The 24,870-nt window shown below is 41.6% G+C and overlaps 1 protein-coding gene across 2 annotated transcripts in view; it reads right to left on the bottom strand.

The window, feature by feature from the left end:
* CASZ1 (castor zinc finger 1) overlaps window positions 1-24,870 on the bottom strand; it is a 435,575-nt gene that overhangs the window by 295,962 nt on the left and 114,743 nt on the right. For both annotated transcript variants that reach the window (XM_077457984.1, XM_077457985.1), the window contains exon 2: window positions 20,568-20,671. The gene's annotated coding sequence lies outside the window, so the exon portion shown is untranslated. The remainder of the gene's footprint in view (window positions 1-20,567; window positions 20,672-24,870) is intronic.

The raw sequence follows: 24,870 nt of genomic DNA, 5'->3' as shown, positions 1-24,870 counted from the left end.
CCAACCATTGTGGAAGAGCAATGAACCAATTTATAGACAGACAATTTAAAGAGGACCTGTAATAAATGCGCTTATGCAGCGCCCAATTATCAAAATTCTGCAGGCTTGCCCATGAAAGATTTATGCCCACCCTCTAATTTGACTTCATATACTTTGAGCCTCAGTGAGTCAGAGGTGAGGGGTGACCTAAGGTTTGGCAGTTGCTGCCATGCCATCCGACTGACCTCTTACAGACAACCCATTGGGACACCTGCCTTTACACGGCACCTGAACTATAATGGCATCCCAGTCTTAGTCCGTAGGGTTCAATATTGAGTTAGCCCACCCTTTGCAGCTATAACAGCTTCAACTCCTCTGGAAAGGCTGTCCACAAGGTTTAGGAGTGTGTCTGTGGGAATGTTTGACCATTCTTCCAGAAGAACATTTGTGAGGTCAGGTACTGATGTGGATGAGAAGGCCTGGGTCGCAGTCTCCACTCTAATTCATCCTAAAGGTGTTCTATCGGGTTGAGGCCAGTCAAATTCCTCCACCCCAAACTCACTCATCTATGTCTTTATGGACCTTGCTTTTTGCAGTCATGTTGGAACAGGAAGGGGCCATCCCCAAACTGTTCCCACAAAGTTGGGAACATGAAATAGTCCAAAATCTCTTGGTATGCTGACGCCTTAAGAGTTCCCTTCACTGGAACCAAGAGGCCAAGCCCAACCCCTGACAAACATCCGCTCAACATAATCCCCCCTCCACCAAATGATTTGGACCAGTGCACAAAGCAAGCTCCATAAAGACATGGATGAGCCAGTTAGGGTTGGAGCAACCTGACTGGCCTGCAAAGAGTCCTGTGTTTTCAGGGGTCCATGGTTTTCAGTGGTTGGGCTTGGCCCCTTAGTTCAAGTGAAGGGAACTCTTAAGGCATCAGTATACCAAGACATTTTGGACGATTTCATGCTCAGGAACAGTTTGCAGATGACCCCTTCCTGTTCCAACATGACTGCGCACCAGTGCACAGAGCAAGGTCCATAAAGACATGGAGTCCTGACCGCTACCCGAAACAAACTGCTCCCACAAAGTTGGGAGCATGAAATCATCCAAAACTTTTTGGTATGCGGATGCCTTAAGCGAGTTTGGGGTGGAGGAACTTGACCGGCCTACACAGAGTCCTGTACTCAGCCTGACAGAACACCTTTGGGATGGATTAAAGCCGAGACTGCGAGCCAGGCATTCTCGTCCAACATCAGTGCCTGACCTCACAAATACGCTTCTGGAAGAATGGTCAAACATTCCCATAGACACACTCCTAAACCTTGTGGACAGCCTTCCCAGAAGAGTTGAAGCTGTTATAGCTCAATATTGAACCCTAGAGAGGAATGCCCCGTACACACGGTCGGAAAATGTTCGATGGGAACTTTTTATCTGAAAACTCCGACCGTGTGTAGGCTCCATCAGACATTTCCGTTTCACAAAAATTTGAGATATGGTTCGCAAACATTCCGAGAACAAAATCCGTTGCCGGAAATTCCGAGCTTGTGTACACAATTCCAACGCACAAAAGTCCATGCATGCTCGGAATCAAGCAGAAGAGCCGCACTGGCTATTGAACTTCATTTTTCTCGTCTTGTCGTACGTGTTGTACGTCACCGCGTTCTTGACGTTCGTTAATTTCCGACAAGATTTGTGTGACCATGTGTATGCAAGACAAGTTTGAGCCAACATCCTTCGGAAAAAATCCCATGGATTTTGTTGTCGGAATGTCCGATCGTGTGTACGCGGCATAAGACTGGGATGCCATTAAAGTTCATGTGTGTGCAAAGGCAGTTGTCCCAATACTTCTGACAATATAGTATATATTCCAATCATCGTGGAAGAGCAATGAACCAATTTATAGCCCGGCAATTTGAAGAGGACCAGTAACGAATGCTCTTATGCTGGGAAAATAAAAGGCAGCCTCCAACTATCAAAATTCTGCAAGCTTCCCAAGAAAGATTTACAACTGCCCTCTATTTTGGCTTCATATACTTTGCCTGAGCCTCAGAGAGTCATCCTCTTGACCTCTTCTACGGACAACGCATGGCAATATAGCACTTAAAAAATAAAAAATAAAAGGCTGTTTCTCTTTAAAAGCACGCTATTACTGCGATCTGATGAGGGGATCTGATTAATAATCAGCCGTTTCTTCCCTCTGATTATTCCTACAAATATTTACCATCTGAGACGGGGACCGCCTGCGCCCATGTGATGGATTCTCGGGATTCGGCGTCACACTGCCAGGTGAGAAGGCGTGACTTAATATTTATTATTCACGTTGGAAAAAAGAAGTAATTAATAGTTGTGGAGAGACGAATGGAGCCCAGCCCAGGCAATAAATGCCGGTTAATACCAAACCTGAACTGTAGATTTTTCAACATTTAAATTGATCAAAGTACACAATCATAAATATATCATAAAAAACGAGACCTGTGTGCTGCTTTGCATGGGATAAGCTGAACATTTACATAATGTGATATAATGGAAATTTGGAGAAATTATCAGGTGTGCCGCCAAACAAGTTCAGCTTGTTCTTTTTTTTTAATTGAACATAATACAATGATTAGTTTACTGAAACCTTTAATATACTGTATATATCATAATATTAAACACAAAACAGTCTGGAATGCTGCTCCCTGCATCTCCTTTATATAATTAGAGTTGTCATTTATGTGATGTCATAAGTCCGAACAATTCGGTAGTACAATTTACCACGTGCACCCCCGATGAATCAGGTGGCACCGGACTTCCTTTTTTCTAAAAAATACATTTTTTTTTTTTTTTTAAAAGCCATAAGTGGCCAGGACTCAAGTTTTTATATAGGTCAGGGATTCCGGCAGTAAGAAAGTACCACCCAAAAACGGAACTTCCGCTTTTCGGAATCCCCCCCCCCCCCTCCGGTGTCACATTTTGCACCTTTTGGGGGGGGGGGGCAGCAGATACCTGTCTAATCCAGGTATTTGCTCCTACTTCTAGGCACAGATGTCCGGCGCCTCCCCCCCCCCGCTGTCCTCGTGGAGACACACAGGTCCCAGAAGACAGCAGGGACCAGTGGGATCGCGCAGCGCGACTCCTGCATGCACAGTAGGGAACCAGGCTGTAAAGCAGGGGTCTCAAACTGGTGGCCCTTCAGCTGTTGTGAAACTACAAGTCCCATCATGCCTCTGCCTGTGGGAGTCATGCTTGTAACTGTCAGCCTTGCAATGCCTCATGGGGCTTGTAGTTTTGCAACAGCTGGAGGGCCCCTAGTTTGAGACCCCTGCTGTAAAGCCTCAAGGCTTCACTTCCCGATTCCCTTACCCGAACATGGTGGCTCCCCCACCCGAGAGACAGATCGGCTTCGGGTGCCGACATTGCGACACCTGGACAAGTAAGTGTCCATATTTTATGAGTAAACAGCTGCAGTATTTGTAGCTGCTGACTTAAAAAAATAAATTGGCGGAACTCCGCTTTAAAGCCGTATTAAATCCTAAAGCAAACATTATATTGCAGCTTACCAGTTCTTAGAATGGCTGCATTAGTTTTCTTTTTTAGGCTGTCTGTTTTTCAAAAGGACAAGCTCTCTTGCAGGTAGGATGAGACAGACCATTGAACACCGACAGAGGTGCTTCCAATGATCATTTTTATTTATTCATGTTGTAAAAGAAATTTGTACGTTTTGTATATAATTGTATTCTATTTTGTATGTTTTGCACACAGCACCAAATGTTTTCAGTACATGTTTCATTACATGCTTGCATTCTTTCGAGTGCTGATTAGAATTAGCCTGCCTATATTACGCCCCTTGTTACCATAACAGTATCTTTTGTGTCTGTTCCATACTGCAGTAGTTATTAATTTGTAATCACTAATCAATATGAGGATAGGAGTTGCATATCTATAAAAGAATCCAGAATTATGTAAAAACCTTTATTTAAAATAAATAAATAAAAAATCATCCAGATTAGGGGGGATGCTGGGTGCTGTAACCACTTCAGCTCCAGGAGGATTTACCCCCCTTCATGACCAGGCCATTTTTGCGATACGGCACTGTGTTAATTTAACTGTCAGTTGTGCGGTTGTGTGACACTGTACCCTAATAAAATTGACATCCTTTTTTCCCCCTACATATAGAGCTTTCTTTTGGTGGTATTTGATCACCTCTGCATTTTTTATTTTTTGCGCTATAAACAAAAAAAGACCAACGATTTAAAAAAAATAAAAAAAAAAATAAAAAGAGAACTAAAACTAACAATATTTTTTACTTTCTGCTATAAAACATATCCAATAAAAAAAATGTAAAAAAAATCTTCATCAATTTAAGCCAGAATCTATTCTGCTACATATTTTTGGTAAAAAAAATACCAATAAGCGTATATTGATTGGTTTACGGAAAAGTTATAGCGTCTACAAACTATGGGATATTATTTGTTTTATTTACCAGTAATGGTGGCGATCAGGGACATATATTGCGGTGGACAAATCGGACACCTAACTGACATTTTTGACACTTTTTTGGGGGACCAGTGACACTAATACAGTGATCAGTGCTAAAAAAAATATGCATGGTCACTGTACTAATGACACTGGTGGGGAAGGGGTTAACGATACAGGAGACATGTTATTGGCCTGATCACCAGGGAAAAACAGAGTGGGGAAAAAAGCCTAAAAGAAGAAAATGAATGCAGCCGCCACATCTAATGATTGGTAAGCTGCACAATATTTCCTTTTGGGTGCATGCCTAACTCTACCCACCTTTTAAGGCTATCCTTGGGTGGTGCCACTCCCCATCAAATTAACAATTTCGTTGAAATTATACAGCGGGATAATTAAGATTTCTGCTTTATTACGTGAGGATGCAGACCTAGTTATTAATTATTATTTTTATTATGGTCTTATAATTAAAAAAAGCTATTATTATTAACTAGGACCTTCGTTATTATTAAGACCACTTTTTTTAAATTGTCATATATATATATATATATATATATATATACACATACACACACACACACAAATATGGTAATAATAACAACACTAATAATCACAACAACAGCAATAATATTACCTTTATTATGCTATTATGTGTTTTATCATTTTTTTCTATTTTTTAATTGGTATATATTATATATATATATATATATATATATATATATATATATATATATATATATATATATATATATATATATATATATAATATTATACAAAATAAAATTATTATTGTAAATATGGTAATAATAATAATCAAAAATATGATCATCTGCAGCATTGTTATCACCCTTTTAATATTATTATGGTTATTATTAATTTGAATAATGATAATTATTATTATTAATAAAACTAAATACAGAGATGTTACAATGTACAGCATCCAATAAGACATAAAAATGCACTAGGTGATTCAGCTCCATCTGCAACTGAAATATCAGTTTTGCCTTGCCTGAGTACAATCTGCGTGAAATACAGTCACTTACTATAACCTTATTATAGTTAAAAACCTTTTTGTGAAAAAAAAAGGGAAAAATATTAACAATAAACACATGCCTTTTTTTTTTCTTAAAAATGCACTTTCCCCTCCTCATTAGAACAGCTGTGCTCTAATAATACACGCTGACTGACACGCACAGAAATTAATCTGTGGACAGTCTTAATTGTGGAAAACTCGTTTTAGATTTACCGCCTGACATTTATTTAACTGGATTCAAAGAATAGAAAGCAATGCTGGGGCCTGTAGTCCTTTAGAATATGGAGGCCCGGAGTTCTCTTGCGCCTCCATTAGACGCCGCTCGCCCCTTTTCGTTATTGTGTCTCATCTGCTGGCAACCTGTGAAAGCACAGCTGACAACGCTTCAGCGAAGCCCTGAAGGATGGACTTACAACTGTCCAGTCCATTTACACATGAAGGTCAATGATCCAGCGCAGGCCCAGGAACACGGGAGACGTACGGAATAAAGAGCCTACAGCGAATGCAGCCAGCGCAGCCCTACGCATTCTAAGGCCCCAGAGCTCTTCTCAACCTGCCCTTCACGCTCCCGGCTGCCACTTTTGGAGGTCTGCTCTCCCATGCGTTCCTGGAGAGTTAACCAGTCCATATGGTAGCCAATATGTTAACAATATGGATGGGCTGTTAGTCAGGTCCACAGCAGATGGAAGTGACATCTCAACCCCTATCCCTGACAAGCTCTAACTTCCTGCCGCAAGCCAGGACAGCACCGGAAACCCTGACTGCAGGTCTGCCTGACGAGACGAATACACGTTTGCAGCTGCCTGATATTAAACCCCCCCCCCCCCCCCATTCAATAAATGAATGTGTGGCGTATGCAGGACACGGCAATGCTTTCATTTTGGCACATTCAATAAGAAAGAGCAGTAAATGCACCTGCTAATTATGCTTGTCCTGGGGAGGAAAAGAGTTCTGCAGGCTTAGGATGCCTTCAGATCTGGATCCGAGAAAAGGACATAGGCCTAGGTCAACCAAGTTCCAGGAGGCAGCAGGCTTTTTTTTCTTTTTTACCCAAGTTTCAAACATTAATTCAACATCAAATTCTATTCACTGATCCTGGTCACATGATTTTTCAAACAGTAATCAATTAAACCCTGGGGACTATACTACTTAGTCCCCACTTCATTGTACCTAAGCCCTGAGGAAAAGGGAGATCTATGGGTCCCCAAAACACATTGGAAGTTTATTGTCCTTTCTATAGGACATTCAATGAAGTAATAAAGCATTGTTCAATATGTGGATTGTTTGGCACTCTTTCTGGTGCAACTTTACTGTACATAAACTACTCATTCTGGGTTTTCGGTGAATGCTGAGGAACCCCCAGCACAAAAGTTCATGAAACCTAAAAAGTTTAGGTCCAAATCTTTATTGATCAGGAGAAGCCAGCAAATTTCTGAGGAAATACCTTAGGGCGAATGTACATTTCCCTTGAAACACATTGGATTCTCTTGGACTTAAACTTAAGTCTCATGAACTCTTGTGCTGGATGCTCCTCAACACTTGCACCAAAACTGGATATCTAATGTAAGTCTTCTTTGTAGACCAGGGATATGCAATTAGTGGACCTCCAGCTGTTGCAAAACTACAAGTCCCATCATGCCTCTGCCTCTGGGTGTCATGTTTGTGGATGTCAGAGTCTTGCTATGCCTCATGGGACCTGTAGTTCTGCAACAGTTGGAGGTCCGCTATATATATCCCTGTTGTAGACCATCAACAGCCCAAGAGGTTTAGTTTACACTGTTAAATTACTGCCTGTCAGTCACTTTGAAGGAGGTGTGACTCTGGATTAAACCTTTAAAGCCGAATTCCAGGAATTCACCTACTTTGTAAAAACAGCAGGCATATAAGTGCCTGCCGCTTCGTAGACTTATATCTTTTATTCAGATCTGACGGGTTTATTGTGCTCTACGAAGATAACTTCCGAAGTTTGGACACTGCTCATTGTGGTCTCAGTTCCTTCAAGAGCAGAGTTGTTAGAACTGCTAATCCTGTCCCTTCTCTCCTTCTGACCATTCATAGAAGCCTTTATACTATGTGAATTCATTCAGAAAATACAAAGGCTTCTGCGAATGGGCAACAGAAAGAAGGGGCTGGTGTCTTGTTGAATACTGTCCCCCGTCGGATAGTGTCCGCCCTGTACTGCACTTGCGCAGTATGGAGGACAAGGAGAAGCTGAAAGTCTCAGAAGATGAACGGCGCCTGCGCACTGAGTGCAGGTTCAAGCCGAACCATCCAAGTGGACATAGAGTTAAAAAAAAAAATTGGAGAGCGAAGCGAGGCCGTGCCCGAAGCGTGGCGAGCAAAGCGAGCCCGCAAGGGGCCCTGTTACTAAGTGCTGTCTTACATCATCTACCTTATGTCCACTTGCATGGTGGGGCTTGAACCTGGACTCAGGGCAGAAGGTACTATTAAGTGTGCATGCACCGTTCATCTTCAGAGACTTTCGGCGTCTCCTTGTCCTCCGTACTGCACAAGCACTGTGCCTGCGCAGTACGGGGCGGACACTATCCGATGAGGGGATAATTCTCGGCAGAACACCGGCATAGCTGCTTTGTGTGCTTCTGTTCTCTCATAGCCTGCTAGATGGGTGAACCTGAAAAGAAAAGATTGTGTATTACAAAACCAAAGATAAAATCAGAGGCAAAGGGGTCCAATACATTGGCAAACCTACACAAGCCCATGATGAAAAAATAGGCTAAATCATGACCATGAACCAGGGCTGAGACAAGGGTTGGACAGGAGGGGCAGCTGCCCATGATGCAGTGGTAAGGGGTGCAGTGCCCCCAGCTACACAAAAGCCCCAGATCAGTGGCTTGCAACCAGTAGGGCACAGCTTCATGTCTGCTCTAACAGCTACTGCTGTCACATATTATACCCGCTCCCCACACCATCTGCCCACAGCTGACACAAAAACACATTGTGCATGTGTAACTACCTCGCTAGAAAGCAAGTAATTGTCACACTCATGTGCAGTGAACACTCCATGCTAACCGCGAGCAGCTTGGGCAAGCGGGCAGAGAATGGGCGCAGGATGGTATATCCATTCTATGGCATATATTAGGAGCAGCAGAAAGGGGCATAATTCCGTATGCTTGCCCTGGTACTGCCAAGTACTGTACTGTCTAGCCAGGTAAAAGACCCAGACTGATAACTCAGGCATTCATTTCTATCTTCATCAAAATAAATTAAATTATTCAGTTTATTTCTGATGTTTAAATAATAAAAAAAACAACTTTATTTAATATTGAAAATCACGAATATAAATAAATATTATCAGTCAAATTAAAATGAATTCCGACTTATTTTACAGAGTTTGGAACATTCTGAACATTCCTTTACCCAGCAGGAATGATGATCTGTTCTAAACACACTACAACGCCCAGCATGTTCAGATAATGCCCAGCAGGCTGCCGCTTGTGCCTCAGCCCATTGCAGATACAGAATATGTGTCAGCGGCACAAATCAGGCGGCAAAACGAGACAATTCCCTGTATCTTCCATGTCAGGTGTGACAGATTGCTTAAAATAAACGCCGTCACAATCTTGTTGGAGTGGCAGCTGAGCGTTATACTCGGGAAAACTGCCGTACGGGCCGTCACCAAAATTCATGGCTATTGATTTTCACATGTTTCTTTTAGACTAGCGAACGCCACGGCGGCTTTCATTCATAATTCATAATCTTGCTATAATTTCTGAAAAATGAGGTGTAAAACGAAAGCAGATTAGTGGCTGACAGCTGCAGGATTGAGATCTAGCAGATTATCCCCCCCCCCCCCAGCCATGTTAGCGTCTTGTCTCATGCTTAACCTTCCTTAAAAAAGGCAAAGGACGTCCCAGCAGGAGCCTCATTAAACTGACCCCCAAGATCCCAGACTTCAAACCCAAAGGTCATATTGGATCAATCCATTTTTAATGATTGAAATGGCTGGCGAGCATATTTAGACTTGAAGGAGTTCGCCGTCTCTCGCTGCGCGCTCTCACATGAGATTTCAGCAGATTGCAGGCCTGTTCTTTTGTCAGTCTGTTTCATCCCAGAGCCCTGATCCCGAGAGCGGGAGGCGACCAGTTTGCTTCTCACAACTGATCATTTGCAAGCTTATTTATAATAGTTCAATAAAAGGCTAACCGTTTCTAGTTTTTGGTTTGCTTTCATTTCCAACCCTTACAGGAATAAAAAAATAAAATAAAAAAATAAAATAAAAATCTAATAAAAATAATGATAATATACAACTTACACTTCACTTAAGATTTTTAGCAAACAAACAGTATTGAGTTTCTATACAATGGGTATAAAGCTGAAAGTGTCAGTAAACAAAAAACAAACATTTATATTATCATAGTTTATTACAATTATTTAGTATTATAATTTATTATAATTAATATTATTTAGTATTTTATTATAATAAATTATAAGAATTATTCATTATTTTAATTATCATTATCATCATCATTATATTGTTGCTTACCAATGTTTAGATGTGGTGGCTGCATTACATTTCTTTTTTAAGGGCAAAATCACACCATAGAAACGCAGTCCAGATGCATTCCGGATGCATTTCTGCATCATAGAGTTGTATATGTACATCACTTTCTGTCCCTGCTACCCCAAAACACATTTTGCTGCTCCTCCTGAGTATGGAGATACCACATGTGTGAGACTTTTACACAGCGTGGCCACATACAGAGGCCCAACACTGAGGGAGCACCTTCAGGCGTTCTGGGCGCATAAATTATACATATAATTTCTTGACTACCTCTTACACTTTTGAAGGCCCTGAAGCACCAGGACAATGGGAATGCCCCAAAAATGACGCTGAAAGTGTCAGTAAACCCAACAACAAACATTTATATTATTGTATTATTATATTTTATTACAATTATTATTTATTATTAGAATTTATTATAATTAATAATATTTAGTATTTTATTATAATAATTATCCATTATTTTAATTATCATTATCATCATCATTATATTGTTGCTTACCAATGTTTAGATGTGGTGGCTGCATTCAATTTCTTTTTTAAGGGCAAATTCTCACCACAGAAACACAGTCAGGATGCATTTCTGCATGCAAATTTGTAAGCGTGTTTGGCGCGCTTCTTTTTAATGATGTTCCAGACAGTTGATTTGGCCACACCTAATGTTTTTGCTATCTCTCTGATGGGTTTGTTTTGTTTTTTTCAGCCTAATGGTGGCTTAATTCACCGATAGTGACAGCTCTTTGGATCTCATATTGAGAGTTGACAGCAACAGATTCCAAATGCAAATAGCACACTTTAAAAGAACTCTGGACCTTTTATCTGCTCCTTGTAAATGGGATAATGAGGGAATAACACACACCTGGCCATGGAACAGCTGAGCAGCCAATTGTCCCATTACTTTTGGTACATGTACAAACTGTTGTAATTCCTACACCGTTCTTCTGATTTGGATGTAAATACCCTCACATTAAAGCCGAAAGTCTGCAGTTAAAGCACATCTTGTTTGTTTCATTTCAAATCCATTGCGGTGGTGTATAGAGCCAAATAGATTAGAATTGTGTCAATGTCCCAATATTTATGGACCTGACTGTATATCTATCTATATACATACATCCCAACATTTTGAGATGGGAATGAGGGACACCCACTAACAAACGAATGTCGGCATACGACACGCCCCCTGTCACACCCCCTTAAAGGAGAATTAACCATAAAAAGGTTAACTAAATCTAGAAGGGCTTTTTTTTACTACTACTATTCCTTTATATTGGCTTTTAATGTAAAAAAGTAGCAATTTAGAAATTGGATGAAAGGTTTAGCGCTGGGAAACACTTTTTCAAAGATAAAAAATGAATTTTATATACAACTATATAGATCAGACCAAAATGAGGGACAAACGAGGGGAAAAGAGGGAGGGACATTGCTCCAAATCAGGGACAGTATCTCGAAATCAGGGTCAGGTGGGAGCTATGTATCTATTTATCTATATATATATATATATATATATATATATATATATATATATATATATATATATATATATATATATATATATATATATATATATTAATATTAATTAGAGGAACTTAAAGGTAAATACTATTTAAGAAAAAGATCCACATCATATTTGTGGTTCATACCTGTGGAAGTTCTCGTGTGGAGGTTGAAAATCCACCAAATGAGGGGAAAAAGTGAATTTGATATACAACTATATAGATCAGACCAAAATGAGGGACAAATGAGGAGGAAAGAGGGACAGAGGGACATTGCTCCAAATCAGGGACAGTCTCTCGAAATCAGGACAGATGGGAGCTATCCATCTATCTCTATATATATATAAAAATTAGAGGAACTTAAAGGTAAATACTATTTAAGAAAAAGATCCACATCATATTTGTGGTTCATACCTGTGGGAATTCTCATGTGGAGGTTGAAAATCCACCAGACTTCCCTTTCAAGGAGTTTCCGGTGGATATCACCCCCTCTAGGTGAATTCTATCCTGGCCTCGTTAATTGGTACACATTGGCTATGGAATGATCAATGAAAGCATGTCAGATACTGCATACTGTAGATTTGAATGCGTTTGGTACACATAGCACAACCACTGTATACCGCTAAGACAATCAGTGTATACATCAGATAAAGCTTTAGGACAATTGAAATACAGCAGGCGATGTTCTGCCTTTACCAGTAGCCCTTGAAGGGAACCGGACATGACAGAAACATGACAGTTTCCACTGTTACTTTTGAAAGAGTAGGCTTTTTAGCTGTAATATTTATCCTGAAAACTGAGGTGGTGAGCACACACAAGCTCCATATGCATAAAAAAAAAGTGTTTAGTTGACCAAGCATGAGACTGACCAACGGTCCTTCTCCAAAGTGTATGGGCCTCTATAAATTATTGGCCCATGGTGCACAAGAAACCAGGTGAGGAAAGGAATGCTTGACCCATCCAGCTGTAAAACGGACAGATCACTTTGACCTGGAGTCAGCCAAATCCTGACCCCCTGAATACTGAATGAATCCCAAGGCTGGGGAGAACAGAACCCGACGTTCACCAATCTTTCACCCTAGACTTCATGAGAAGGCCCAAAGACCCACATCCTTTATCCGTGAAAGTGAGAAAGCACAAAAGTGAATCTTCACAAGCAGTGGAGGAAAGTAAATAAAGTGACTGTGTAAGATTACATTGGCAAGGCCTTCTGGTCTGCTATATGAAAAATTGCTCCAGTTTTAGCCAAAAGGCATAGCCCAGGGAGCAATGTGCTGAAAAAGAAGTTCTTTGATCAAGTCCAATACTTAAAACAGTCCCTAGCCATGGTGTTTTTCAGGCATTTCTGGGCTGAAACTCCTGAGCGCCATCCCATTATATGGAGGCACTGGCTCCTTGGAACCCTGACTGGACAACAACTAACCTTCCTGGTCCCCTTACCAAAATTCCAGTCTTGGACCAGATATGGTTTCCTTCTTTCAAGAGAAGAATCCCTAAGAGCCCAATTATACTCAGTTGTGTATTTCACAACTGAGAGAGGGCACAGGAACACATTGCTTGTTATCTTCCCAAGACACTAATAAGAGCAGATACTACACTTGGAAAAAAGAAAATCTTCAACCTTTCTGCATTACTGGGTGAGCCAATGATCCAGGACAAGCATGCAACCAGTAAAGAGCAGGAAAACTGATTTGTACATTCCTCATGTGGGCTAGTGACTCACCAGTGAAGGAACAATATGAATGGTAGCCCCAGATCTTCAACGTCTTGCAATCAATGGTCACTCTTATATTTCTATCCTAACAATTCAGTTAATTTAATGAGGCTTGTCGGAGTCAAATTATTGTAATCTTTTATGGGACAGGAAGTCAGCTATGTGTGAGAAAAGACCTCACCCGAGCTCTATTATCTCTAATATATTCCTTTCTGATAATCTCCTAAAATCTTTACATATTTATCTGTGAGCATTACTTAAAGCCGTTTCATATATCAATTTATTTTGATGTGTATATTATATGGGATAATAGTCATACCTAAAAGTTGCAGTCATGGCCGGGAAATGCTAAGTAGGCACCACTCAAGGCCGGCACATCAGATCAGCTACATTACTGAGAACACCAATGCGCCCCAAAACCTGGGGAACCCTGGTATGCATATTTTGGTTTGTTCCTACAGGCGGTAGCTGGCCAATCACCTTCTATCACCTATCCCTCCCGATTCACCCATCACTGTAATGAGTGTAACAACAGCGAGGTGCAGGTGGGAGTGGGGCTTCCACCCCACATCATTTCTATGAAATTTACATACAAAATGGGGAAGTTGGACTGACATGAAGGTTGGAGCTGGGGGTGCTTGCCATGACCTAGCACTGTTTTTTTAGCAGATACACTTAAGGTCAGTTAGTTGCAGGGTGTCGCTGCAGCTCAGCATGTAAAGTGTTAGGGCGAATATCATTTTGTCAAAATTAATTTATAAGGCTCATTTTGATATACAATGGCCTCCTCAGTGATCAACAAGATCCTTGAGGTTAAGCATGGATGGTCTAAAAATGGTGACATGTAAAACTTTCACTTCTGTGACCAGCATCCTGTGTGATACGCATTTGTGAGCCCTGCACCCCGTGTGATACGCATTTGTGAGCCCTGCACCCCGTGTGATACGCATTTGTGAGCCCTGCACCCCGTGTGATACGCACTCCTGAGCCCTGCATCCTGTGTGATACACACTCCTGAGCCCTGCATTCTGTGTGATACACACTCCTGAGCCCTGCACCCTGTGTGATACACACTCCTGAGCCCTGCACCCTGTGTGATACACACTCCTGAGCCCTGCACCCTGTGTGATACACACTCCTGAGCCCTGCACCCTGTGTGATACACACTTCTGAGCCCTGCATCCTGTGTGATATACACTCCTGAGCCCTGCACCCCGTGTTATACACACTCCTGAGCCCTGCACCCTGTGTGATACACACTCCTGAGCCCAGGCACTCTGTGTAATATACACACCTGAACCCTGCACTCTGCGTGACACACACTCCTGAGCTCTGCATCCTGTGTAATACACACTCCTGAGCCCTGCACCCTGTGTGAAATGCTCTCCTGAGTACTTGCATCTCTATTCTCTGACAAAAAAGCCCCATATCTATTTTAAAGGCATAAACAGATTAAATGTTACTTTGATATCTGGCAGGAGTTCAGCTTTAAAAAATATAATGATCTGTGCACTTTGTAGAGAATATCATGCCTTCCGCCCTACTATAACCAGAAAACCTTTGTTCTACTCCTTGTAATACTGCTACAATTTATGTTAGGAAACATGTTATTATAATGCTTGTTAAACATGGACAAAACGTAACTGAAGTACATCAGCAGACAAACTTTAAATTCTAATTATATGCCATCTAATGTCATATTGCAGTGGTTGGATCGCTCTGAAATTAGGATTTGTGGTCTTGTAGCAGACACAGAGGGGGTGTGGCGGCCACAATGAACTGTAAAGGAAGTAATATTAGATTTAATACGTACAAATGGATAGATTATCAGATGTGACTGTGGCGGAGAGCTAATGTTATACTGATCGCCTATCAGCGTGATTTACTAGACAGCCGACATCAGCTTAACTATAAGAGATTCGAGAGGCTTCACATTTTAAAAGCGCTGATGCCCCCCAGACATAAAACGAGGGGAGTTCCGCTTTTTTTTTTTTTTTAAGGTGATTAAGAAGGGCTGACAATCCAGCTTTTTGTTTTCAGAACTAAATAATAAAAAAAAAAAAATTACTTATAGGTCCATATTTGTAATCTAAAGCAGGGTTCTCCAAACTATGCCCCTCTACAAGATTGTACCTGACCTGTGGCTGCAGTTAGGGGCATATCCTCAATATTAACAGAATGAATATTCAGATTAGGAGAGGGTCTCTGCTTCGACCTGGTGTATGGGGGACTCTGCTAAGGACCCCAGTATAAGGTGGAGGGCCTCTAATGTGGATCCTGATATAGAGGGGAACTCTGATGGGGACCCGAATGTAAGGGGGCACTCTGATGAGGACCATGATGTAAAGGAGAACTCATTTAATTTACAAAACAGTTTTTTTTTTCAGCCCGCAAATATTATAACTTTATTTTTTTTAATTTTAGCATTTTTTTTCAGCCCGCAAATATTTTTAATTTTTTTTTAATTTTACCATTTGTTTTTCAGCCCGCAAATATTTTTTTTTAATTTTTTTTTATTTTACCGGTTTTTTTTTCAGCCCGCAAATATTTTTACTTTTTTTTTTATTTTAACATTTTTTTTTCAACCTGCAAATATTTTTACTTTTTTTGATTTTACTATTTTTTTTTCAGCCAGCAAATATTTTACATTTTTTTTTTTAATTTTACCATTTAAATTTAAAAGACTGTGCATGATCAGAAACAAAAAAAAAAGCCTTTGTCGTACGAGAATATTCATGAGAATTTTCGTACGGATTTTCTTTCATCGGTTACGATTTACTGTGAAACAGAGAAAAATCGGACGAACGTTCACCCGATATTCTTATAGTGTGTACCCCACTTAGGGCAATCACTCAAAAAAAATAATAATAATTTGGTGTAGACACTGGTGAGATGGAAGAGGATATGTCTGTGAATGAAGGATACCACCTATAAGCTAGTTCATGTTGGGAATGTATGGAATGGGATTTTTAAGGCACTAAAAAAAAAAGGGGGTATCAAAATACAAAGATTCCAAAATCACATACATTTATTCTGTATGAACCAAGATTAAAATCAAGCATTTTGTTTAAAACCAACAACAATTTCATGTGGTCATGATGCATGTACAGTGGTTTCTGCTCTATATGAAGCCCTATACAGGAGACATTAGTCTCCTGAAGAAGCCATTTCATGGTGAAACATGTTGAGTGGAAACAACTGTACATGCATCACGACTGCATGAAAATGTTGTTGTTTTTAAACAAAATGCTTGATTTCAAACAACAATTTCATTCAGTCGTGAAGCATGTACAGTGGTTTCCACTCAACATGTTTTGCCATGAAATGGTTGTTTCAGGAGACTCATGTATCCTGTACAGAGCTTCATGAGTCTCCTGAAGAAGCCATTTCATGGTGAAACATGTTGAGCAGAAACCACTGTACATGCATCACGACTACATGAAATTGTTGGCGTCGTGATGCATGTACAGTGGTTTCCGCTCAACATGTTTCACCATGAAATGGCTTTTTCAGGAGACTCATGTCTCCTGTACAGGGCTTCATGAGTCTCCTGAAGAAGCCACTTCATGGTAAAACATGTTGAAACTACTGTACATGCATGATGGCCATATGAAATTGTTGTCGTGATGCATGTACAGTGGTTTCAACTCAACATGTTTCACCATGAAATGGTTTCTTCAGGAGACTCATGAAGCCCTGTTTAGGAGACATGATTCTCCCGAAGAAGCCATTTCGTGGTGAAACATGTTTGTCAGAAACCACTGTACATGCATCCCGACTGCATGAAATTGTTGTTGCTTTTAAACAAAATGCTTGATTTCAAACAACAACAATTCCATGCAGTCGTGATGCATGTACAGTGGTTTCCACTCAACATGTTTCGCCATGAAATGGCTTCTTCAGGAGACTCGTGTCTCCTGTACAGGGCTTCATGAGTCTCCTGAAGAAACCATTTCATGATGAAACTTGTTGAGCGGAAACCACTGTACATGCATGATGACCGCATGAAATTGTTGTTGTTGGTTTTAAACAAAATACTCGATTTTAATCTCGGTTCATACAGAATAAAATGTATGTGATTTTAGAATCTTTGGATTTTGATACCCCCTTTTTTGGCACCTTAAAAATCCCTTCCATACATTCCCAACATGAACTATTAAACTTTGGGATGTGGTGCCTTGATCCTCGAATCTCTTGCTGCTCTTTCTAAACACCTAGGTTCACATTGACAACAGTCTTCACCGCCCCTCTAAACAGTGATAATTGATTAATTGCTTTTCAGAGGGAAGTAGAGCATCAGCTTTCAGGAGACCATCCTGCTGCCTTCTAAATGTCTTTTTTTTTTTTTTTCTGTTGATTTTTTTTTTTTGCTGAACTGGGTATTTGCATTGGACTGCCATGGTGCAGCCACAAGCCAAGAGCCAAGCATTTGGCTCACAGCTGCAACACATTCCCATTGACTTCAATGGTGGAGTTTGACAAGCAGTGACACCGGTCTAATTCAAAAAGCCAAGTTCATTTTGCCACGGTTGTGGTGCAAAGCATTACAGCTGTGGCTTGTGTACAATCCCCTCTGGCTGTCATGTCAGGCTTCCGGTGAGTGATAAGCAGTGCAGTGAGATATATTGTAAGTAAGGCATATCCAAAACCAAAGCTTATTTTTATTTATTTTGGAGAGTATGGGATGGTGTGTATACACTTGTAGGGTGTTTTTTATTTTTATCTGGGTCGCATTCGAAAAATTTCCCTTCACTTCCTGTTGTACAGACACATCAGGAAACGAGGAGAAATCTCTCCAAAGTGAGGTCTTAGATGGCTGTGATTGAAACAAGTATTCCTATTGGAAGATCTTCCCTTATTTCTAATATAGCGACAACCCACACTTTTGGATTTTCCATTATTTTCAGTCCTGGTGACAATGGTTACCAGCAGGGATGAGCTTGGGTGTGGCCCAGTCGGGTTCAGCCCAAACCCAAAATTTAGCCATCATGCTGGGACAATGAGCTGTGGGTGGGAGAACCCCAGCAGCTGCATCTATACAGAGAAGGTCCTATCAGGACAATGTCATGGACCTAATAGGCTAGGTGGCCTTTTTAGGTCAATGAGGTTATCAGCATCTCCTTTCCGGAGCGGGGGTTCTCCCATTCATAGATCATTGGGACGGAGGTAGTGTGACAGCTTCCCACAGGGTAAACTGGGTTCAGACTGGGTTTGGATCTGAAGCCAGCTCACCCCTGGTCACCAGAACACGTAGAGACAAGACTCCCTAGTGGGCACACTAGGGCCCTTGGCTACTATAAATAAGCAATGGTGGGGTAATTGTGAGTATGGAAACTCATGATGAAGTGTGCATGAAGATAGTTTGCATTATGACATTCTGTTCTGTAATAATTTGCTATTTAGGCGTGTAAGTCATCATTATCAATGGAGTGACCTAGATCAGTGGTCTCCAAACTGCGGCCCCGGTGGGGGATGTGGCCCTTTGCTTGTTTTTTTTTTCAGGCCCTTGGGGGACTTTTTTATTCACTGACACCAATGATGTGGCACAGTTCCTTCCAATGGCACCAACAATGGGACCCTATGGGACACAATTCCTCCCAATGACACCAATGATGGGGCACAAATCCTCCCAATTACACCAATGATGGGGCACAATGCTCCCAATTATACCAATGATGGGACACAATTCCTCCCAAGTACACCAATGATGGGGCACAATTCCTCCCAAGTACACCAATGATGGGGCACAATTCTTCCCAATGACACCAATGATGGGGCACAATTCCTCCCAATGACACCAATGATGGGGCACAATTCCTCCCAATGACACCAATGATGGGACACAATTCCTCCCAATGACACCAATGATGGGACACAATTCCTCCCAATGATGGGACACAATTCCTCCCAATTACATTAATTATGGGGCACAATTGCTCCCAATTAAACCAATGATGGGAGCGCAATTCCTCCCACCCAATTATACCAATGATGGACACAATTTCTAACACCCAATTACACCAATGATGGGACACAATTCCTCCCAATTACACCAACGATGGGGCACAATTCCTCCCACCCAATTACACCAACAATGGGGCACAATTCCTCCCACCCAATTACACCAATGATGGGGCACAATTCCTCCCAATTACACCAACGATGGGGGATTGTTTCCTCCCAATTACACCAACGATGGGGGACTGTTTCCTCCCACTGATGCTGGGACATTCTGTACTCTCAATAGCCACAGTCCGGCCCCAGTAAAGTCTGCCGGACATTAAACTGGCCCTTTGTTTAGAAAGCTTGGAGACCTCTGACCTAGGTGATCTGACGTTAAACATTATATTGTTTCAACATTATACTGCTACATTGTACTGTAAGGCAGGTTTAGAGGTTAAATTAATATCCCCAATGACCACTTTACATCTGTAGGCAAACAATGCAAAACCAGTTATATGAGAAAATTGACATATGAAAAAAATAAATAATACGAGATATATGTATACTATATACACTGTGTATATGTATATATTTATGTAAGCTGGTCAGGACAACACACACACAGCATACATCTCAATCCCTCAATCCTTCAGGTGCAAAGCAAATAAGACCACCCAATCTTTAATATATATATATATATATATATATATATATATATATATATATATATATATATATATATATATATATATATATATATATATATATATATATATATATATTACATAATAATAATAATAAATATATATATATATATATATATATATATATATATATTACATAATAATAAATAAATATATATATATATATATATATATATATACACACACACACACACACACACACACACACACACACACTATTTAGGTAAATCTAAAGCCCCGTACACACGAGAGGACTTATGTCCGACAGACTTCCAAAGGAGTTCCGCCGGAGTTCTGCCGGAGTTCCGACGGAGTTCCGACGGAGTTCTGACAGACTTTTCGGCCGAACGGACTTGGCCACACACGATCACACTAAACTCTGACGGATTCGAACGTGATGACGTACGACCCGACTCGAATAAGGAAGTTCATAGCCAGTAGCCAATAGCTGCCCAAGCGTCGGTTTTAGTCCGTCGGAGTAGCATACACACGAGCAGATTTTTTGAAGGGGACCGGGTCCGGCGGAGTTCCGTCGGGAAAATTTGAAGCATGTTCCATATTCTAAAGTCCTTCGGACTTTGGTGAGTCAAAAGTCCGTTGCAGCCCACACACGATCGTATAGTCTGACGGACTCAGTCCTTCGGACTTTGGACGTTGAAAAGTCCGCTCGTGTGTACGCGGCATAATGTTTTAATTACTTATAAAATGTATATATTTGACGTACCTTGTAGATAACATCCAGCAGGAGAGATGTCCATTCCAGCCTGTTACACCTCAGCGCCGGCTTTGCTCTCTGTGCGATCGATATGAGCTGCCTTCAATGAATCGCTACAAAAAAGACAGAAATTACATATAGATCACATTTGATTCTCTCAAATTTTATATCACCTAAAAACTGAATCGAAAACATGGCAGGAGTTCCTTAAACACAGAACTGTTTAGCTATTTGAACAAAGGCCTTGATGTACCCAAGTGCTGAAAACTGCTGTCATCTCCCAGAGGCCTCCAGCGTTTTTCAGACATTTTGAATATGAACTATTGTTGGGGGGGGGGGGGGTAAATTACACATACACAAAGACAGCGCTGTGTTTTGGGTTTGAGTATCAAACTTAACATACACTTTCAGGACTCGTTCACAGAAGCAGTTGGGGGTCAGGAAATCCCTGCAGTTGAGCCACGGTTTTTCCACCCCAGTGGCTCCCCATTTAGCTGCAGTGTCAGCATCCGGGGCTGTACATATGCCACGACAGGAACGATATCCCATGTAGCTTTGGGTGGGTGAAACGTGACCCATTCAAGTGAATGGAGATTCTCTAAAACCACCCCGAAGGAAAATCAACACCTCCTCACTGCCTATCAAATGCTCTCTGAAAAGTGAGTTGAATGCAGATTGCTCTTCAGAGAGTAAAGCTTGTGTGAACAAGGCCTTAGCTTGTATGGCTATGTGATAAAGGTGACTATGTGATAAATACTTTGTACTTTAGTGCAGCCTTTTTCAACCAGAGTGCCTTCAGCTATCTTCAGGGGTGCCTTGCCAAAATGTGTAGAAATTGCCCAAAAAGTGTATACAAGGCAGCGGGTGGATCAAGCCTGCCTATTAATTACATAAAGCCACAGGATTTCATTGTGCACCAATACAACCTACTAGCCACCAGCGTCCTAACAACCAATGACATCATCGGTTGATGAGGAGGACATCGGGCACCTGCCCAACATCCTTGTTTGTCCCTCCTCTTCCCCTCTCTGGTAGCACTGGGGGCACATTAGCTGAGTGAGGGAGAGAAATTGAGGGGGAAGAGAAACATTGGAATACTAGTCAGTACTAGTGTGCAAAGGTGTGTTTTCTTTGGAAGAGTAAATTACGGCAAATGTTGGGTGTCCCACGCATGTGGATGTTGCTGCATTATGTAAAACTATTAGTTTCATTTTTAATATTTTAGAATGATGTGCTGTGAGATTGTGCAGAATTTTAAAGGGTGGCTTGACTAGAAATAGGTTGAGAAACGCTGTTCTAGTGAATTCACTTATGTTGAGTTTCATGTGCTAGAGGCAATAGTAGAGTGATGCTGGACACAGATTTTTACAGGTCATCAAAATGCGACACTATTCGAGCCCAACTGGCCTGTATTCGGCACCTCACCACAAAAAACGGGACAGCCTTCCCAGGAAGAGAGGACATTCATGCAAGTTGAGAAATCCAACTGTAATAGGTCAAAGGGAGCGCCAAATGAAAAATCTTGGGAGTATGTTTGAATCCACTTGATACTCTGCCATTTCACCACGCCCCGATGAAGGGGGATTGTGTGACCCCTGAAACATGTTGGCTGTCTTTTGCCCTGCTTGTTGTAATCAGCTAAACAATAAAGACTGGACTCCTAAAGGTTTTTCATTTGGCGCTCTCTTTGATCTATTACCCTTGGGTTCCATGTGCTGACCAGAACCACCAACACCATGGTAAAGTCCATTAGATTGAAACAGTACTGGCCAGTGTAGGTCTCCTGGTTCATTGGCTGTGTGCTTGGATTAAACATCTATTAGATGGGTCATTTCCTTACAAGCCTGCCTTGACAGAGAATTCTTTTCTCATTTTAGGTTTGTACACATTTCACAGGTGTCATTGTCTAAGGTCTCAAAGTATGTCTTGTGTTCCCTAGTAGTCATTCTACATAGGGAATACTATTTTATCTGGGGATAGCCGGACAACGTCTGGGAATCTGTAATACCGCGTACATGGTCGGACTTTCCGATGTTCCAAATGTTCGATTGGAGCTTGTTGTTGGAAATTCTGACCATGTGTTGGGTCCATCGGACATTTTCCATTGGAATTTCCGTTGCACAAAATTTGAGATCTGGTTCTTAAATTTTACGACAACAAAATCCATTTGCGCAAATTTCTCGGCTCGTCATACATGTTGTACGTCACCGCGTTCTTGACGCTCTGACTTTCCGACCAACTTTGTGTGACCGTGTGTATGCAAAACAAGTTTGAGCCAACATCCGTTGAAAAAAAAAACATGGGATTTTGTTGAAATGTCCGATCGTGTGTACGCGGCATTAGTCCCCTACACAACACTATATCTGGCACGTGGTACAGAGTGTATTTCTTCTTTAAAGTTGCAATGCAGTGCTCTAGTACCATGTTTCTGCCAGGTAGCATGCCCTTTTTCTGGAATAAGGCACATCTGCTCAGACCTTGCTGGTTTTAGCCCTGTTCAGGCATTGTTGGTTACTGCTGTGTCCTGATCTGCTCAGGCATTTCATGTTTCCAGCCTCCTTCTAGGTCTTCTTGTCTTGCTACAACCCAGGATTTCTTTGTGACTCTACTTTTACCTCAGTCCTTGTTTTCCAACATGCGCGGTGTACAAAATTATACTAGGGGGGCCTGAAAGGTACTTAAAACCAAACTCTGGGCAAAAAAAAAAAAAAAAGTTTTCACATGCAGTGGGAAGGGAGAGATTAGGGGATTGTAGAATGGAGATATACTTAATCAATTGGTCCTCCCTGCACAAGACGAGTCCCTGTGCCGCCTGTGCCCCCACAATCTAGCTGTCTTGGGCAGTGGACTGTTGCTGACGCCATCAAGCCTATAGACCTGCTCTGGATGTGAGGACTTCAGGAATAATCCACCGCTGGATCACGGGGGGATCGCTGTTTGCCAGCGGAGTGTAGGATTGGGTGAGTATACAGCTTTCTCCTCTCCCCTGGATAACAACCAGTAAACCCGTGCAATGTGGAAACTTTTTTTTTTTTTTTTACTGGAATTGGGCTTTAAGCTTCCATTTTGAACAGGCTGATGCGGTATCTATAAACCAGCTACCTGAGACCAAGACCTATAAAACTGAAGCCTGTGTTCCATTGTTGCTCGATTCTTCTCTCTTCTCCTGCTTTCTTTGTTGTTGACCCAGACACCTGACTACTCTTTGCTTGTCGCCTACCAAAACCCCTGCCTGAACTCAAATACCCTGCTTCCTGCTGCCAATATACTTTTCTTGGTCCAAAGTATGGTATAGGTTCCGGAGGAGTAGGGAAAGTTTAGTGCTTTTGTCCGCACTCTCCCAAGCTCCCTCTTGGATTGGACCAGCCAGGCTGCATTCTGATTGGACCTACTACCGTTGAACCTCTGCTACACTGACTGTAAGGTCCTGGTTGGGTGAGCTCCCCCGCCGGGCTGCTATTCTGTTTGCAAGTTCTTCAATACATTGTTTACTGCAATTCGGGCCTTTGTGTGATTATTGCCGCCGCACCACGCTGCACTTACCCAACAAGTTTTATATCTCCTGGTCTCAGGTAGCTGGTTTAAAGACACAGCACAAGCCTAATCAAAGGCTGATGATTAAATACCTTCCAGGCCACCCTCAGTATCATAATGTGTGCTGCACAGGTTGGAAAAACAGGACTGAAGTGTAATGCCCTGTACAAACGATTAGACTTTCCGACAACAAAATCCATCAGATTTTGGCCCAAACTTGTCTTGCATACACACGGTCGCACAAAGTTGTCAGAAAATCCGATCGTTCCGAACACGGTGACGTCCAACACGCATGACGGGACAATAAATGGGCCAGTAGCCAATAGCTTTTGTCCCGTAATTTTTTCTGAGCATGCGTGGCACTTTGTCCGTCGGAATTGTCTACACACGATCGGAATTTAAACGATCGGATTTTGTGGTCGGAAAATTTTAGATCCAGCTCTCAAACTTTGTGTGTCGGAAATTCCGACGGAAAAAGTCAGATGGAGCCCACACACGGTCGGCTTTTCCGATCGCACATTTTTTCCGTCGGAAAGTCCGACCGTGTGTACAGGGCATATGATTCACAAGGAAATCCTGGGTTGTAGCAGGGCAAGGAGACCTAGAAGGAGGCTGTAAATTAAGAATGCCTGAGCATGTTTCCACAGAGCTGTAACCAACATTGACTAAATGTAGCCATGTTAGGTCAATGATGTCATGTCCATTGCCTCAGCTGCAGCTGATTGGGCCTGCAAGGATGTGATCATGTAATAGCTTCCCATGTGTTCTGCTGAACTAG

Source organism: Lithobates pipiens, unplaced genomic scaffold, assembly GCF_037356315.1.
Source record: "Lithobates pipiens isolate NorthernLeopardFrog02 unplaced genomic scaffold, aLitPip1_a1.2 Scaffold_27, whole genome shotgun sequence".
NCBI lineage: Eukaryota > Metazoa > Chordata > Amphibia > Anura > Ranidae > Lithobates > Lithobates pipiens.
This window is presented reverse-complemented; position numbering and strand designations above follow the sequence as displayed.